Here is a 16,788-nt window from a genome sequence, read left to right as displayed (position 1 = left end):
ATGAAGGTTTCCAGAGGAAATGCTCAGTCCTGTCTGCATCGAGGAGATTGCCAGCACTGCACTCTGAGGTGCGTCTGATGCTTGGTTAGACAGACCTCCTCTAGCTTTCAGTAAACTACCAGTGCAGACGTGGCAGCGTGCGCTGTGCAAATATGCTGGAGAACCTGGGCACAGACTCACATTGCTCTGACTCCCATGCCGCCACATCGATGCGGCGAATGTGAGCCGTGCCAGCGCAGATACAGCAAGCACTGGTATGTCTACTGAGCAGTCACGCCTTGACTTGCCGTGTAGACTTATCCGGGGGCCGGAGAGAGGTGCAGTTAATATTACATCTTTGGGGCCCTGCTGTAGTCCCACTGAAGTGCGTGGGTGTATCTGGCCATGTGTACTTTCTCTGTATTTTCTGCATTGTAGTCCATTCCGGGTTCAGAAGAGAACTAGTTTATCTCAGGTGACTGCTAACCTGGGACCGTTTGAATGAAGGCGGTAGGACTAGGCCTGGTGTCCAGCATGTCCAGGAGAAAAATCCGTCTGTGCATGTCTTGAAACCTAGTGGGAACCGACAGAATTGCCAAGGCGACGGGGGGCTGGCTCTGCATTCCCGGTAGGGGTGAAGCCTCAGTGGGAGGGGGCGGGGCAAGTGGCAGCCAGCCTTCAGAGCTGCCCGGAGTAGCTCCCCACTGTGTTCCAGCAGCAATTTAAAGGGCCCAAGGTTCTGGCTACTGCTGTAATACCAGTGTCTGGGAGCTCCGGGCCCTTTTGTAATGCCAGACCCTGGAGATGCCCCTTTTGCCTCTCCCTCTTTTGGGCAAGCCTGCTTGAGGCAGATAAAAACAATGTAATTTTCATGTCACAGATCTGGATAGACATTGCTCCTAAAATATCTCAATACAAGATACACAGGACAAAAACTAGTCAGGAAAAGGGATCATTATGGCTTGCAATGTGCTTTAGAGGATGTATATGAGGATTGCTTCATGCACCACTGAAATGCAGGGCAGAAGATGGCACCTGTTCAGCAGTGCACAGCAACACTACACGCCAGTTTGGGACAGGAAGTGGAGGATACTATATCCAACAGGCATGATTTTAGGGAAGCAGAATGTTACTTACTGCCATTAGACTGTGGACAGCACAACCAGCCACGCCCGATCTCTTCTGAACAACGCCAAGGGATATCTAGTGACTAGGCTCTCGTCTACACTAGAAAGGGTTTGCTGGGACAGCTATGTCAGTATGACTATACTGGCAAATCTTCCTAGTGTCGACACAGTCTCAACCAGCGAAAGAACTCTTCTGCTTATACCAGTTCTGCAAGTGAAATAAGCCCTCCTGGCGGAAGGACTTTTTTGCTAGGATAGCTGCATCTACGCCAGAACGTTTTGCTGGTACCTGAGGCTCTGTCTGCACTACCGGGTTACTTCGAAATAAGTTATGTCAAAATAATAATTCCAAAAATAACTGTTTTGAAATAGTGCATCCACACTACAGGGAAGCCTCAAAATTAGTCTGAGGCAGGGTCCCTTAATGTGGACACACTACCTTGACTTAGAGCCCCAGGAAGCTCTGGGGAGCAGTTATTTTGCAATAGCAGCAGCAAAGTGCTCTCACTGATCCTATTTCGAAATAGACGTTATTCCTCGTAGAATGAGGGGCTATTATTTTGAAATAACAGGCCCATTATATTGACATAATTTCAAAATGATGGACTTGCTGTGTGAATGCTCACCTTATTATTCCCAAATAACGGGAGTTATTTTGAAATAACTCTGTCGTGTAGATGTGCCCAAAATGTCCTAATAGAAATCAGGTCCCACCTGCCGTTCCTTGCGTAGAATGGGCCCATGAAAGACCAGGAGTGGACTATGGTCTTCTATCATCAGAAGATGGAATCCCATCTATATAGCTCCATTCCAGGGCACTGGACTCAGGGGAAAGATTAGCTTCCCTGGAGTGCGTGTCTACACAGATGAGACTCCAACACGTGGAGACATACCTAAGACAGCTTTGATCTAGCCAGCCTGGGCAATGTAGGAAGCCCTCCCAGCTTAGGCTAGGAAGTTTACATATGTGGTGAAGCATCCAGCCCGTGTTATCCATCATGCGTGGGGATTAAGGCATTCCGGTTATCTACAAATTCTGGTTATCAGAGGGTCCCATCAACTTAGGAAAAACTAATGGCAATAATAGTAAAACTCAAGTTTTAAATACAGGCAGTTCCTGACTTATGAACGGGTTATGTTCCAAACACCTGGTCATAACTCGATTTGGTCGTAAGTCGGAAATACCCTTAAACACACTGCCCGCGCTGTTCGAAAAACTTGACGTACATGATTCTCAACTCGAAAATATTATAATACGGTTAATGGGAAGCTGGTCGTAAGTATGGATGGTCGTAAGTCAATGTGTTCCTAAGTCGGGGAGTGGCTGTATTGGTAGTTTTGTAGTGTGTGGCAGTTGGTCTCACATTTCTATTTTGAGTTAAAGATGATTAGTACTTTCTAAATAAAAAATTGTTAAGCCAGTCATGGTAAACCAAGCCAGACCTGTGCGCCTGAAGATGTGACAGTATTGTGGCTGGGGGCAATGCCGGTTAACAAAGTTTTCTGGTTAACAGAGTGCTGGATAACAAAGATTTCACTGTATTTAGGTTTCCTAACCTAAACTGGGAGGGCTTCCCTGCTAGTGGTACCCAAAGTAGCTAAATTACAGCTAGCTCACTGTGGGTACGTCTACACAGCAGTGTTATTTCAGAATAACATCTGTTATTCCAAAATAAATATGTGAGCATCTACACAACTAGCCCGTTAGTTCAAAATAATTTCAAAATAACAGGCAGCTTATTTTGGCATTTGTAAACCTCATTCCATGAGGAATAATGCCTCTTCTGAAATAGCTATTTTGGAATAACAGTAGCATGGACACTCCATTGCTGCTATTTTGAAATAGCTCCTCCCCCAGGCCATTCAGAGTAATTACTCCCCAGTGCATCCTGGGTCTCTAAATCGAGGTAGCGCATCCACATTGTGGGAAACTGCCTGGGACTAATTTCCAGGCTTCGCTGTAGTGTAGACATGCTATTTGAAATAAGCTATTTCGGAGTATTTCATCCAGAATAGCTTATTCCAAAAACATCGTGTAGTGTAGCTGTAGCCTGTGTGGCCCCACGGGTCCAAAATCCAAGCCCTACAGAATTGGTCGGCAGCTGACCAAGGTACCACTGACCACTAGCAGCTGTAACTAGCATGTGCTCTGCTGCCCATGGCTTGCTGTGGACACAGCGCATGGGCAATCCTGCCTCCAAGAGTCTGACTGGCTGCCGCCCCCGGGCTTCTCAAGGGCATTCCAGGTGGTGTCCTGGCAGCACTGTGGAAATTGGATTCTGATGCTTGGTATCTGCCCTGGCTGGGAACCTGACTCTGGAACTCCTTCGCCTCAGGTTCGACCCTGCTCTAACCCTTGGCCTTGTTGAGATCCTGACACTCAGGTATGTTTCCCTGTGCTGCAATCACACCTCTGATTGCAGTGGAGATATATGGCTTTAGAGGTCTCCAAGTCCATCCCGGAGAACATGATGAGATCTTAGCCCAAGGTCATGGGGGGCTGCAGGCTACAGCTTTGTACCAGGCAGTCTGCTGGCCCAGCCTCCTGAGCTGTGCTATTCCTCCAGGCTTTCTCCAGAGACAAAGGTTGCCGCTCATTAGAACAGAGCTGGAGGTGCAGATGGGACTAGCCCAGCGGTTTTCAAACGAGGGGTCACAACCCAGGACTGGGCTGTGGAATGTCAGGCACTGGGTCCTGTTGCTGCAGGGGGATCAGGTGAGCGGTGGGGGTGCTAAGGCAGATCCCTGCCTGTCCTGGCACTGCAGACTGCACTGTGGCTAGCAGCAGACCTAGCTCCTAAGTGAGAGGGGAGAGCAGCCAGGGCACCATGCACTGCCCCTGCCCTGAGCACTCCCATTGACCGGGAACCTGCTGCTGGCTGCTTCTGGGGGCAGCATGGTCTGCGGTGCCAGGAAAGGCAGGAAGCTGCCTTAGCCCCCCTGCTGCACCGCTGACTGGGAGCCGCTTGAGATAAGCCCTTCCTGCCCCAGCCCTGATGCCCCCAAAGCCAGACCCCCCTCCTACAGCCCAAAGCTCCCATCCTTAGCCCCACCCCGGAGCCCACACTCCAGTCAAATGATGTTGGGTCGGGGGCATCAACGATTTTCTTCCACTGGGTCATGAGAAAATTAGTTTGAGAACGGCTGGACTAGACAATCTCAGTCAGCAGCTTCCAGGCATCCCTGCGTTCTTTGAAATAGTTCACCCCGGGGAAGGAGGGTAATTGAGTGCAGCTGGGGTTTTTTTTGCAATGGTTCTACTTTTCTGGACACTCCTGGCCCTGCCCATAGTGACTGTGGTGGATAAAACTAGGAGCCTAACAGGGTGCCAGGAATGAGTGTTGACCATGGCTTGCCCCCACCTCCACTGGCTCCCAAAGCATTTTCCATTTGGATCGAGAGGGATGTTAATAGAGACCAGTAGCTGGCACCATAGCAATTAGGCAACTTCCTTGTACAAATGAGCCTTTGACATAATTCGCAATGAAGCCTGAAAATACCATCCCACGTGTGTTCCACACCAGAGGATTCAGCCAGAAAGGTGCCCAGCACCCTCACCTCCTATAGCCTCCTCCTCCCAGGGTTGGCAAGATTAGTCCTTAAACTTACCAGGTGAAATCCTGGCTCTGTTGGAACCAGGATTTCACCCATAAGCGTATGCCCAGAGGAATGATGTCAAAGGTAGCCACTTCTGGGGTGGAGTCGGGAAGATTTTAACAATGCGCAGCAACATAATCCAGAAGACTGGGGCAGGAAGTGAAAGATCAGGGAGGCAGCTGAAGTGGCTAAGGGAATATAGGTCAGCAGTATGATGGTGCTCATGGAAATTTGGCCAGGAAACCCAGGTTAACAACTCTCGTGCAGTGACACGTGCCACAAAAACTCTAATGGTCACATGGAGACAGACCTGGATTTCACCCATCCTCCAAAAGGCAGCACCTCCAAGAGCTCTGGGCTCTTGAATACCAGGCTGGGGCGTGGGTCAGTGCTGACTCAGAGTGCCACTTACTGACTGACCAAGACCGTTTCTCCCAGACAAGAGGTGGGTCTCTGTGCACACTGACCCTGCTAGACTTACATGCAAGGCCAGGAGGCAGCCGTGGCCTAACCATGCAAGGGGACCTTCCCTTCCTGCTTTGTTGGTCACCGGGTTCAGAACGCTCCCGCCATCACCTCCTTGCTTGTTTTTTCCATGATGAAGACTGGCTCCTTAGGTTCAGGCTCGCCCTGAACACAGGTCCCAATGTGACATGCATTTCAGGGCTCGCCCGGGAAGCTCCTTCCCTCCAGACTCTTTCTAGAGTCTTTGATCCGCACAGTCTTGGCTTTGCTCCAGCTTCCCAGGGCCACAAGCCCTGTCCCTCCAGATTCACATGAGATTCCCAGTCGCTCCCCGCCGGACTTAGTCCAGATTGCCCGTTCACCTAGCCCCTGCCCTCCAGATTTCCAGTTTTCCCCTCTCTCCCCCTCAGGGCGTGGCTAGGTGGGGGACACATAGGGCAGCTGCCCGGTGATTTAAGAGGGCCCGGGACTCGATGACACCACCGCTACTACCATGGCGTCAGCAGCAGCTGGAGCCTCAGGCCCTTCAAATAGCTATCAGAGCCCTGAGAGGCACAGTGCTGAGGACTGGCGGGGGGAGGCTAGCCCCCAGACCTGTACCTTATGCCTTAAGCCCTCCCCCTTCTAGAGTTGAGCCCCCTCCTCCACCTTGCCCGCTGCCCAGTTAAGTCAATCGCCATCCCTGCTCCCCCACCAGGTTCACTCCAAATTCTCAGTCCCCTGCACCTTGCTCTGGATGCATAGCTCTTCCTCGCTTCGCCCCAGGTTCTGTAAGTCACCCCCATCTACGCTCACTCCAGAGTCTCAGTCCTCCCGAGGTTCTTTCTAAAACCCAAACCAAGTCTCAACAAAACATCATCAAACTCCAGTAGTCCTGGCCTAACTTCCAGGTGTATGCCGGGCCCGCTAGCTTTATTTCTCAATCCCTCGCTCTCTGAGCAGTGTGCCCGCTGTGCCAGCAGAGCGACCAGATCTGCTCACTGTACCGAGCGGTTTTGTGAAGTCCTGCCGCAGAGCAAAAGGGCTGGCAAACATGGGGGGGAAAAAAACCCAACACGGAAAGTGTGAAGGGGAGGGAAATCAGCTCGTGACTGAATTCCATCTTGAACAAACAGGCTGATGATGTCAGCATTTCAGAGAGAGTCAAGTTCTTGAGTTGGCTTATCAGCGGCCTTGCCCTAGATCAAACAGCAGGCTCAGGCTTTGAGATGTCAGGACTAAAAGCAGGAATCACCTGATTGTGCAGTGAACAAAAGGGTACACCAGCTGGCGTGGTGGGGAAGGAATACCACAGAGTATCTGGTTTAACACTGTGACTATGGGCAGTGGGTAATATAGGCAAGGCCTTCCCAAAATTGCCTACACCAGTGTTTCTTAAACTGAGACGGTCAGTATGCCGCGGAGAACAGCAGGCGACCTTTTTTTTTTCTCAGTAACTTTCCCCCGACCCTTTTTTCCCCCGACATTTTTTTATTTTTTGCTTAACAAAAAATCCTTGGTGTTCCTTGGTCTTAAAAAGTTTAAGAAACACTGGCCTGCACTCTCCGCTGGCTGCCCGGGAGGACTGGGGCTGTGGCGTGGCAGCCCGGCTCTCCAGCTGGCTAGGAAAAATCGGGCGGTATGCCACTGCCCCAGGTGCTCTGACTACCTTGGAAGGGGGGGGTCATGCCTTCTTGATGGGATAGGGGACACTAAGAGGGCACGGGGCAGTAACCAGTGGGGTGGGGGCTGGACATATGGCTCCACAGGTAGGTCGAGGGAGGGGCAGGGCCTTGGACGGAAGGGGCATGCCTTCTCCACTACCCATGACTAAGGCAAAATGCTGACCGGAGACAATGTATGTTACCCACAGGAATAGGGCCACAAAGGCAGTAAAATGCTGTGCTGCCAACCCACAGTGTTGTTCACGAGAGGCCAGGTGCTCAAAAGAACTTAGGTTCCGTTTAGATTCCCAGGAAGCGCCGCACAGTGGAAACGCCCTGAAGTCCAGGTTCTTCCGAAAAGCCAGGCTCACCAGGGTGTTAGTGGCATTACAGGCTGTTGCGTGCAGTGGGAAATATGGCCTTGATTACAAGCGAGGGGCACATGGTAATCTGGGACTAGACTGAGACTGAAAAAGTAAAGGGACTCTCTGAACTCTTGGACCGCAACATGGAATTCAGAGCACACTAAGAACTGAGGCAGAACTGTTTCCCAGCATGGATATGGAGCTAGCGAAATACATTGCCTCCTAATGTATCAGCTAAGTTGCAGTTTTGCATGGAGCTCTGTGAGTTCCTGATTGGTTAATGCATGTCCTGCCAGTTTCAAACCACTCCAGGTGTGCCAAGCTCAGGTTTTTCTCCTAGCACCAGCCTTGCTGCCCTGAGTGCCAAACCCTTATCGCTTCTCCCTGCACTGTTGATAGCTCTGTCTGGGGAGAGAAAGTCACATTGAAGTTTCTGCTCGGGGTTGATAGGTTTCGACAACACAAAACAACCGTTTGGTGCTGACAGAGCTGGAGCTAGGGGGAAATTTCAGATCCAGAGAGAGTGAGTCAAAACTAGTGAGACGTGGCGGAAAACTGACTTTTGCTGAGAGCGGTTGAATTGTACCTTGATTAACGTAGGGTCAAATTCACTCCTGGAGTAAGTGAAAGGTCTTCAGTGGAGCTCCACAAGGGAGGAATTTGGCCCATTATACAGGTTGAACATCTATAGTCGGGCACCCTGGGGACCTGTCACCTGACAGGTGCAGACCTGGAGAATTTGCCGAACCACAGGAGGTCAATATTGTCTGTAGCATGACCAGCACTTCCACTGCTTCCTGGGCTCTTAGAAGATGTTTAGGGGCAAGTTAGAGCTAAATAACAGCACAGAACACTGGAAGCCAGGACTGAGGGCTATGAATAAACTTTATGGGACCGCAAGAAACTTGGCAATACCCATGGTAAGTGGATGTCCAGCTAACCAAAAACATGCCAGACCACGGATATTGCTGGACCAGAGAGGGCCAGACTAGAGAGGTTCATCCTGTATGTAGGAAGGAAATGCAAATCATTTACATATGACGTTTTACACATGATGGGTCTCACTCTTCTCCCTGGTGGGTTTTCTCCACGATTCCTTAGTGTCTCACTAAATTCAGGGTCAGGTCCCTCCGAACCTTAGCTTAAGCTTCATTCATGGTCCATTTTAATCAATTTCAAGTCATAGGATTTTTAAATGTTGGAAGTGTTGTGATTTCAGCTGTTTGGGTCTGTCATTTTGTGGTGTTGTAACCACAGGAGTCCCTGACTCAGACAGGAGTGGGGGCAGGGGCACCGTGTGGGGAGGTCACGAAGTGTCATGTGCCCCCCAAACAGGGATGGGGGGCAAGGGGCCAGCAGCTGGAGTCACCATTCAGAGACAATTTGGGGTAACTGCCCTGAGCCCCATTTCGCGGGCCGGGATATCTTGGAGCACTAGCAGGGGGCCCAGTGGTGGGAAACTAGGAGCCAAAAGTGCAGAGCAGCCGAGAGTCAGTTACTCCACTTGTTTCCAACACTAGTGAATGTGTGTGAGTGTGTGTCTGGGGGGGGAGTGCAGCAACCCCTGCTGCTGGCTCCAGACAACCCTACTAATCCTCCAGCCATGTCACGTAGGGGAAGGAGCTTGGGGAAAGGAGCAGAGCAGAGCTAGGAAGTGGCAGGGAGTGGGTGGAGCAAAGGCAGGGTCTTGTGAAGAAAGAACAGAGCAGGACCGGGGAGGAGGTGGACAAGGGTGGGGGCATAGGGTTAGGGGTGGAGTGGGGGGTTGCACCTTCCTAGGGACAGCTCTCCTCCAGGCTAGGGGTGGCGTGGGGGGGAGTCATGTGTGGGGGGCTGTTGTGTGGCTAGTGCCCCCCTTGTGTCCTTTTCCAGTAGTGGCCTCTGAGTTGGGGGGAAGGGTCTCAAGGTTATTGGAGAAGCTATCCTTACTTCTGCCCCGCTGCTGGCAATGACACTGCCTTTAGAGCTGGGCAGCTGGAGAGCGGCAGCTGCTGGTCGGAGCCCAGCTCTGAAGGCAGAGCTACCGCCAGCAGGAGCACAGTGTATTTTTATGACACTCCCAAAGTGGTAAAATCTCTTGCCCAAATTAAACACCATCTCACCCCTCCTAATACCGCCCTCTGAGGTGCATGGCATGCACACAGACTTCTTTCTGAAAGGTTGCAACATAACATTGCTTTATCTTTTAGAATCCAGAAATCTAACCCACAAACAACTAAATAAAGAGAGACACGCAGGCTGTTCCTTAAAGGCTAAGAGAGGCACAACCCATTCACTTGGCTCTGTGCTGGCTTTTTGGCAGACTGGGCTGCGGAAATAGCCCCCGAACCACACCTCCCTGCAGAGTCCCTGGATCAGGAATTCCCTTACATGTGAATGGATAGCTTGCAATTTAAACACAGTTTTCAACATCTCACACTATGCATCTTTAATTTCCCCTTCACTTCAGCTAGCCTCTCCGCTGGTTAGCCAATCACACAGGATCCAGGAGGAAGAGAGGTCTGTTCAAAACCAATGCAAGTTGTTTCATAATGTCTCATAAATCACTCCCTGACAGGAATGCCGATCACACTTCCTCCACCTTCCTACTAATGTTGGTAGTCACTGTTTGTACTCTAGTACCATCTAGAGGACCCAGCCAGGAGGAGGGCCCCATGATGCTAGGGGCTGTACATACATATAGGTAAAAATGCCTGCCTTAAAAAACTTAGTCTTTTCCTATTTGTACTGAACTCATCTTTGCATCCCAGTATACCTAGCATGACCACTTCTCCTGATCATCTTCTCCCAACCCCAGTGAGTTCACTTAAGAAATGTTCTAATTTCAAAATCCTCCAGTTTGTCCAGCTGCATCTCCAGTCCTGTTCAAATCCAGAGATTTCAGTGCTTAATAATGTTGCCCCTAATCTTTTCCATCCATGTACGGAATAAATTTTTATGTGCACCGAGGCAAGGGTGAATGTGCACCACCAACAGAAACACAAATCCTAGCGGAGGGCGCTGTGTTAATCAGATGGGTGACATTTGACTCAATCCTGAGCAGCCGGACAAGCACACAGCTCACAAGGAAAACTGGTGCTCAGGCTTAGAAGTTATGCTGCTTTTATTACATTGGCATAGTCAAAGCAGAACCACAACCCCCATTTCCACCTTCTCAAGTGCAGCCAGAGTATTACCAGTGAAAAAGTGCTTCTAGGGGCATGTCTGCCATAGGAAATTATTTGGAAATAACTAAATCAAAATAGCGCGTCCACACTATGAGGGATCCTCGAAATGAGTCCGAGGCAGGCTCTGTTAATGTGGACACGCTACCAGGAAGCACTGGGGAGTAATTACTTTGAATTATTCTAGGGAGTCATTATTTCGAAATAGCAGCAGGGTGTCCACATTACCACTGTTTCGAAATAACTTTTGAAATTAGCGTTATTCCCTGAGGAAAGCAGGAGCACAAATTTCAAAATAAGGGGCCTGTTATTTTAAAATAGCAGGCATGGTGGTGTCGCTGCTCCACTTATTATTTCAAAATAAGGGGGGGGGTATTTCAAAAGAACTCCTTAGTGTACACCAGGGCTATCCATATAGCTGATTTTGATCTGGTGATACAAAATCAATCATACCATTGTATGGTGCCTTACGCTGGTAAAACTGCGCCTATGCTAGGGCTCATACTGGACTAGCTGTTTCGATTAACAACAAAACAAAACAAAACACCTCCCCAGCTGACATAGTTATGCTGGGAAAACTTCTTACATATCGACCAGAACTGAGACATGAGTGGCCACATTTTAAAGTGCCCAGTGGGAGTGGCTGGGGGAATTCTAGGGTGACATGATGTCCTAGTATTAGGGGGTTTGTCTTACAGGCAACTGTTTCCTCCCCCCCGCCACCTCCTGACACACCCCCACATCTCCCATCCTGATTTTTCACCCTTGCTACCTGATCACCGGAGGGGCTGCGCATGTGGAAAATCTGAGTGTATAATGAGGAGTGAAGATAGAACTACTAAAAATAAAAAGCCTGATCCCCCAAGCAGAGGTTTGACCCCAAAAAGGAAGAGATGCTAGACCAGGGGTGGGAAAAAGGGCGTCTGCGGCCAGATCCTGCCCACCAAGCAGGTGGATCCAGCCCGCGGAGGCCCTGCTGTACCAATTAGGGCCTGGGGGAAGGGAGAAGTGCACAAAGTTTCCTCCGCCATGCCAGGAGCATGCAGCACTTTGAAGCATCACGTGCTCCTGGCAGGGAGGGAGGAGGATTTGCATGCTCCCCCACCCCCAGGCTAATCAGGGTCTGTGGGTGGGGAAGCCCGAAGCATCCTGCCCCCGCCCCTTCCTTTTGAGGCCCTCCCCTTCCAGTGTGGCCCCAACAAAAAATTATTGCTCACCCCTGTGCTAGCCACTGCCTGGTGTCCCCTGGCAGGGCCTTAGGGGGATGCGGAGCGCAGGGCAACCCCGCTCCCGAGTGCCCCAGGCATGGGGTCCAGGGCAACTCCCCTGCCACAGACCCTGCCCCCCACCCTGCCTCTGCCGCACCCTGCTCCACCCTTCTCCAAGACTTGCCCCCGCTCTACCCTCTTGCCACCTCCTTGTCAGTGGCTGCAATCCGCCATGCCACTCTCCCAGCCTGCTCTGCCTCGCTTCTCCACGGCAGTGGGAAGTGGAGCACCCTAGGGCCAGGGCGCTCTGCTGTCTGCTGCTGCGGAGAATTGGAGAGCCACTGGCTGGGAGAGGGGGGCACGGCCGGGCATAGCGGAGCAGGCTGCTAGGCTGCTCTGGATGCTGTTGCCATGGTGAGTTTGTGTATGGAGGGGTAACCCTGGCTGCCACCCCATGCCAGACTCCATAATCCCCCCGGTCCCTCCCATCCATAGAAGAGTTGAGATGGCCTCCATGGGACACGCCAAAGTGTGGGGCGTGGAGCGGCCACCCTAAAACATCCGATGCACAGGACAGCTCTGTGCCTGGTTTCCTTTTCTGTGGAAGGTGCTCAGATGCTATGGCGGGGGGTAAAACCCCCCAACAGAACGGTCCTCAGGATTTATGGGGCTCTACGCACTGGTACCCTTATGCCCGATGGCAGCAGGGGGATAGAGATTTTTTAGAGATTTGATTTTATGATCTTCAGCAACACACTCATGAAATCGTTTAAAGCTCATTTTAAACTAAGGTCCTATCGACTCACACAGTCAATTCAGGAATTGACGGTCTATACCTGAGCTTGGTGAATGCCTGTTAAATGGCTTCATTGCCACTCGAAGGGCTCTTTCGCAGGTTCAGCGTGCTGCTAATCGCTCTGGCAGGCTGTCATTTATAAGTTACCTAGGTCCTCTCTGGAAGAAGCAGAGCCACAGAGCCGGAAAAGAAAGAGGCGGGTGGGTGGACATTAAGACCCAGCGGTGCCCCAAATTTTCAGGCACCCTACGCAGCTGCGTATGGGTGAAGACGGCCCTGAACCCTAAGGTGATTAGCTAGAACAGGTTGCAGTGGCAGAGGTGGGGCAGCTATGGGCCGCATCTCCCCCTATCATAGTCTGTACTTTCTCACATTTTTACCCTCAGCCCCTACTGCCCAAAGTGAAGAGTCTGGTGGCCAACATCTGGCCCTGTTGCTGCACATCAGCTGGGGTTGGAAACAAAGGTTTCTTTGGGGCTGTTAAGACATGATTGCCACGGGCAGATGGTCCTTCAGCAGAAGGGAGAGAAACAAACCTGAGCAAGCTCTGGGCAGCTGCATTCTCACGGCTACCTCTGGGCTGGGGCCAATATTTGTTGTACCACTTCACAGGCGTTTCAGACCAAGCTAACAATGTGCTCGGTAACCATACTCAGAAGAGCTGCCGATATCTGCCAGTTACTGCAGGTGAAGCCAAAGCATTTGGTTGCGGGGGGGGGGGGGGGGGGGGGGGAAGAGGGAGGAGAGGAAGTTTATGAAAGAAAATGCTTTTGCTCCTGGGGTCAAATTCTGATCTCTAATGTAAATCCAGAGTAACTCCTGCAGCCGCTGGGGTGTAACTCCAGACTGTCTTATAAATGAGACCAGAATTTCGCTCAGTCTTTCTCTGGTTTGTTTAAATACCCCGCTTGCTCTTAGCTCTGCCCCAGTGTTTCTTATTCTAGCTGCACCTAGTCCCAGTTTAATTGTGGGGAGAACGGGTGGTGGTGGGGCATGTAACAAAGGAACAGATTTGGGGGTGCACGGAGGCTTGGAGCTAAGCAGGGGCAGACATCAGGGTAGTGAGTGGGGGGAGGGGACCCCCCCGCTCCTTGCATGGAATAGAAACGTAGCAGCTTTGCTGGCTCCAATGCAGCGCTGCTCCAGTGCCGAAGAACAATACCCGTATTGCGTCACAAGTGTTGAGGGCAGGTGCCAGGGTGAAAGCCCTGGAAGCTAACAGCCTCTGTCCAGGGCCGCCATGCAGACACACCCCGGTGCCCCACCTGCGCCTCAGTCCTGCCCCCGACGAGGCATCTCTGGGCCTTGCAGAGCAGCTGAGTCTCCAAGGCCTCTTTGCTGAGACGGCCAGCGAGGGGTAGGGTCACAGGCGGCGAGTGAAAGTCCAGCCAGGGAAGGCAACCTGTAGCCCCGCCCCTTTGCCCAAGGCTCCGCCCCTGGAGCCAAGCCCTACCCACCCCAGCTGGATCCTTCCTGGCCACCTGGAGGTCTGGAGCTTCAGTGCTGTAGCCTCAGCTCTGGCCCCAGTCCCAGCCCTCCTGAGCGGCCAGGGAGCTGAGCTGCCATGTTGCTGCCCCAACCTTTCCAGTGACCGGGGTGTGTGGGCAATTTTGAGAAGGCTGTATCTTCTCTGGCCTACATTACTGGCTGGCCAGATGTCCCAATTTTATCAGGACAGTCCTGATATTTGGAGCTAAATTGTATAGAGGTGCCTATTAACCCCCCCCCCCCCCCCACACACACCCATTTCCTCTCCTGATTTTTCACACTTGCTACCTGGTCTCCCTAGCCAGGAGGCCAGCAGTAGAGCATTTGGTAGCTGGAGTGGGAAACCCATCTCATTGCCCCAGATCCCCTAGAAGGCCAACGCCAGCCCGGATTCTAAAGGGCCAGCCCAGCTCACTACCCAGAGCACTCAGAGCTGATCTGGAGCAAAGTCAGTAGCCCTCTGGCAGGCTACAGGGTTTAAATATGATCAGAATCCCCCACAGCCCCTCTTTTCTCTAGTGCCCTCAGACTGGTGGCTGCTGGAGTCTCCAAAATTCCCCTAGGTTAGGAGCACCTCTGAGGAACAAATCCTGAGGCTGCTGGAGCCAATGGGAGTTTTACCCCTGAACTCAATAGCATCAGCGTTCGGGCCATGGAAAGTTTTCTGTCCCCGGTACCTGTTCCGTCACTGCTAGTTCTGGGCACAGCATCTCCATAGCTCTGCCAGAAAGGACCAAGAACTGACTTAAAAGGAACAGAAGGGAAGGTGAAAAATCTGCCCCTCTCCCCAATAACCCCCTCTGGTTATGTGTCCATGAGCACCGGGACCGGTATTACCCTTTGAAGAGCTCAGGAATTAGGAAGTTTGCAGACTGCAGCATTCCTGCAGCACCTGAGAATGCCCTTATCCCAAGCTGGCTGCTTTGAGCTCTCTCATGCGCACACCGGCCCGCCCTCCCCCAGGGAATCTGATATGAGAGAAGGAAAAACGCCTTGTGGGTCATCTAGTCCAATGGGAAGGGCAGAGGAGAGCATGTCTCCCTAGCCCGCGTTTGAACCTAGGCAAAACCCATTGTTGCCCCACCCTTCCTCCCATAAACACCGGGAAGTGAAAGTGCTTTCGGCTGACCAGCACATAATAATGTAAGCAAGAAATCTGTCAGGGACCGTGCCAGGGGAGGACATGCCCATGCACAAGTCGGATGCGGATGGATTTTAGTGGCACACAGAGGCAGAATCCCCACAACGGAGTCCCATTGAGCATCGTACACAGAATCGGAAGCCGAATTAGGGCCCCTGCAGTCAGGGGGGGCTGAAACAATTTGTAGAGTGGGGTGGGGGCGGGGAGGGCTGAGAGCCATGGACCCAAACTGCAAATCCTGTATAGAATAGAAAGCACATCTCGCCAGAGGATGCAGTTCCAGCATCTGTGCCTAGGGGTGGGAAACCTTTTTAGGTTGGGGGGCCGCTGACCCACAAAAAAATCAGGCAGGGCCTGCACACAAGTGAGAGGCAAAACAAACAAACATACCAAAAAACAAAACCTCAAATCCTCTCGGACGTGGCCCCCAACTGAGAAAGACACTTCCCACGTTGCCCTCACTCACCAGAGCCTAGGAGGACCTAGTCTATTTAGTCTATGGGGCTACAGCCCCATAGAGAGTGGCAGGGGTGGGGGGAGGTTCAGCGTCCCCAGTACTAGTGGGGGGGAGCCCCAAGCCTCGGGGGCTGGGTCCACCCAAACCAGGGTCTGCCTCTGACCCCCAGGCCTTAGTTTCTCACCCCTGAGCTATGCACTCAGGGCTGGACTCTTGCTCTATCAAACATGCCTAAGTCTAGATTTAAAACCCCCACACAACGGAACACACATACACCCCCCACTTCCATTTGGATGCTGCCCCTCCATCTAAGGAAGCACCCTCTGATTTCTAGCCTATAATTTCTTCTCCTAAATTTCATCCCCTGCCTAAATAATTCCGCCCCTTCATGGCGTGTTAGGCTGGGCCAGACTTTGATATGGTCCCCCCCGCCCTGCCATGTCCCGGCTATATTCCTCAGCCACACTGTGCAAATGCCACGAATGGCAATCCCCAAGTCCGAGTCAGGTTGCTAACTCCTTGGGGCAAGGACTTGCCCGCAAAACCCCAGGGACCAAAAGAGGAGCTGCACCAACTCGAGGACCGGACTGGACCAGACCCATCGGCTCTCTAATTAGGAGTAACCCTCCATGCTCAGGCAACTTGCCTCTGAACTCAGTGGGAGTTTGTCTGAGCAAGGACTGCAGGGTTTGAGCCCACAACAATTAAGTCCCATATTTGGCTCTTGTGTCCTCTCTTCGTAACGCAAACTCCCTTGATCTTTGCTGTTGCTAATTCCTCAGCATAGCTGCTGCTGTAAATCCCCTTAGAGGAAGCGGGGGGGGGGGGGGGGGAGAAAAATCATTCAACAACCAGGTCTCCAAATATTGAAATTCACACCCTGTGGCTGTGCAACCACAGTGCGACTCCCCCACGCCCACCCAGACAAAGAGCACCATTGTTGGGAGCAGGGGCTTACCTTCCCCTTGGCTGGAGAGAAGAAAGGGCTAATTCTGCTAGGGGAGCTGCAGAGGTGCCAAGAAAGCCGAGGCAGAGAGTTGCTCCTCAGGTAGAGGTGTGCAGAAGGCAGAGGACTGTGCTCAAATATAAACCAGTGAGTCATTTATAAATCACCTCAGTCAAGGGGACTGAGGGCTGTGCTTGGCGTCTGATTGGCTTGTCGGGCTTGTTGCGAAGTGATTGCAAGCAAGTACACCCAGGCTAAGCCCAGGAGATAGTCAGGGAGATAAGGAGAGATCTGAAGAGGGACAGGTTTTGTTTTTTGGGTTGGTTTTTTTTTTGGTCCCCCCTCCCCTTTCAGAATGAGGCTGTTTGATCCCATTGTACAATACACCGGGGCCCTCGGGGACAATAGAACA

General features: G+C 51.8%; 1 protein-coding gene across 1 annotated transcript in view; it reads right to left on the bottom strand.

The window, feature by feature from the left end:
- The window catches only part of SLC26A9 (solute carrier family 26 member 9), a 56,882-nt gene extending 40,294 nt beyond the window's left edge, over window positions 1-16,588 (bottom strand). Inside the window, exon 1 of the mRNA XM_006137217.5 lies at window positions 16,389-16,588. The gene's annotated coding sequence lies outside the window, so the exon portion shown is untranslated. The remainder of the gene's footprint in view (window positions 1-16,388) is intronic.
- Between the last annotated feature and the right edge of the window lie 200 nt (window positions 16,589-16,788).

The sequence above is a fragment of the Pelodiscus sinensis genome, chromosome 27 (genome assembly GCF_052426305.1).
Source record: "Pelodiscus sinensis isolate ZL-2025 chromosome 27, ASM5242630v1, whole genome shotgun sequence".
Lineage (NCBI taxonomy): Eukaryota > Metazoa > Chordata > Testudines > Trionychidae > Pelodiscus > Pelodiscus sinensis.
The sequence above is the reverse complement of the archived record's forward strand: the minus strand, read 5'-3'. Positions and strand labels throughout refer to the sequence as shown.